The sequence below is a fragment of the Triturus cristatus genome, chromosome 12 (assembly GCF_964204655.1).
Source record: "Triturus cristatus chromosome 12, aTriCri1.1, whole genome shotgun sequence".
NCBI classification, from domain to species: Eukaryota; Metazoa; Chordata; class Amphibia; order Caudata; family Salamandridae; genus Triturus; species Triturus cristatus.
In genome coordinates this window covers 696,414,620-696,417,136 of record NC_140595.1, presented here as the reverse complement: position 1 = coordinate 696,417,136, position 2,517 = coordinate 696,414,620, and the positions used below count along the sequence as shown (strand labels likewise).

At 46.0% G+C, this 2,517-nt stretch overlaps 1 pseudogene; it reads right to left on the bottom strand.

The window, feature by feature from the left end:
* Positions 1-366: 366 nt before the first annotated feature.
* Positions 367-519, bottom strand: LOC146780123 (U2 spliceosomal RNA; annotated as a pseudogene).
* Positions 520-2,517: the final 1,998 nt, after the last annotated feature.

Below are 2,517 nucleotides of genomic sequence, written 5' to 3'. Positions count from 1 at the left end.
GGTCCCTGTCCTGGTCTGACTAGTAGGCTGAAATTGCCTGCTGTGCAAGAATCTCTTTTAAACACTCCCAAGAGCTAGGGTGAGGGTTATAGGTTTTTCCACCGCAGCATAAATCCCTTCGCCGAAGGTCTGTGTGCTTTACAGGCCTGTGAAGGATATTAGAGGATTGTTAGTACACTAGTATTAATTCACTCAAACCCCAGGAAAAGAAGAGTATCTAGGGAGCGCCACGTTGCCCGGCTCTAGGAGCTGACCACAGGTCTTTGGGGGAGGGGGGGCACTATTTTGTGTTGCTAGTGAGCAAAACAGATACCAGCATGCTGGTATCCCTCCTCCTGCTTCGTTAGAAGTCAGTTGGACCTTTTCCAAAATTTGCATAAATTTCCATAAAATGCAAAAAAAAAATAGCCTGGAAGTCGCAGGTGAGAAATTTATCAAAATTACTACCACTTATTAGTGGTTTCAAAATGATAAGAACAGATACCACACTTGATATTAGCCAAAAGGCCGAGAAGCTGACACATGCTATACCTGCACACCACCACTGTTGCCTGTGAATGACCAGTAGCACACACGAAAACATACACCTGTCTGTCACCAGGGCCACACAACACTACATATCACAGGTATGCTTCACCTCTGTAACATACGTATGCAGGTTACATCTGTGTGTTAATACCTGCGTCATCGTTATCTAAGAATGCATGATTTATATATGTGCGTCAGTAGTGTCAAACACCAGTGTGTTTCTGTGAAAAAAAATATCTACTTTTGGGACAGTGATTGGAAAAAAAACAGAATACTTGCTCATGAGAAAATGCTAAAGAACCGCGCATATGATAAAAATTCAAAGTAAGTCAGCGTGGCTGTTTGAAGACAGAGCTTGTTTCAAGATCAGACACGGAGAGGCTGCGCATCGCGCCTATCGCTAGGCCCAGGTGCTGCGCGAGGACGCGCCGAGATACAGCCCGGACCGCGAGACGTCAACACGCGCAGCCTGGTCAACCGTCTTCTGCCACCAATCAACGTCACGGCAACCCTTGTTCCTGTGAGGATGACATTTGGACCATAACCGTTTCGCTCGCGGCAGCCGCTTTTGTTCACGTGTGACTGTTTATCGGCATGTCTGACGAAGGTCTCATCGACGTGCTAAGTTATGGGAATACATTAGCACTCCCTCGGCCCCCGTTTAAACGGGAGAAAAATGACGAACTCTGGATTCGAGCACAATGCGCGCGCTCTCAACCCTTTCAAGTCAAACTCGTAATATATTTCCTCAATCAAGCGCTAAAAGCGGAGAAGTGCTTCAAATGTGGCTGACAAAAATAGCCTTACTGCGGCAATGGCCAATCAGGAAATCTATCTATCTCATTCTCTATACTATTGTAGGCTAGATAGATAGGGTGAGCAGAATTTTAAAGCCAAAAACCGGGACATTTCCCAAAAACAGAAGAAGGACTGCACTTTTACTTAAACCCAGCACACAGAATGACAGTGCTCCTTAGCAGAGAATTACAGAAGAGGCAGTAAGAACATGCATAAAATGCCATTTGTAAAGCCAGTTACATGCCAAATGAAATTGCTCCTTTTTTTTATAACAGCTGCTAACTAGCACTGCTTTGCAAAACATACTAAGATATCTACCACCGTTTTCAGCCGACCCTCTCTAAAAACCGGGACAGGACCTTCATTTCCTGAAATTTGCCGGGACAGCTGGCGAACACCGGGACTGTCCGGGCAAATTCGGGACGCCTCTCCGGGAGACCTCTCTTTTGGGCGGTATTTATTTATTTGTGAAGTTTAGTAAAGTGATGGCTTGTCATGAATGGAAAAATGATAAACAGGGATGCAATTTTTGTGACCCTTTTTTAACTTTTATATAGCGCCAACTCGGCCTGAGGACATTGGAGCGCTGTACACGAACACGGGGAGATGAAGTGATTTGCCCAAAATGACAGGATGTTAAAGCGACGGATCGCCTGGAACCTGTTTTCTCAGGTCCAAAGTCGGCAGCTCTGACGGTAAGGCCACTTCACCCTCGACCTCGCACCGCTGATGCCAAGCAACCAAGGGGCATATCAACAAGCAGGCGATAAAAAATTATCGCCGCTTTTGCGGCCGTTTTCGGCCGAGAAGCAGCGATAATTTTATCGCCTAATCAGCAAGGTCACGCTAACGCGTGAAACCTTGCTTTAGGGTCAGGATTCCTAACGCCCAGCTTTGCATCTCTAATGAGATGCAAAGTGGGCGTTCCTGACCTGGCATGACAGGAGAAATTTCGCTAAGCGATATTTCTCCTATCAGCAAGCCTAACGCTATGAAGCATAGCGTCATCTTTCCTTACGCCTGCTTCAGGACTTACTTAGCCATGATATCCTATGGAAGGTGGATATCATGGCTAAGTTTGTGAGTCCCTATCAACTAGCTAACGTGAGATTATCGCTGGATTTCCAGCGATAATCTCACGTTAGCCAGTTAGCGCCAGGATTTTTATCGCTGATGAGATAAGCGTTGCTA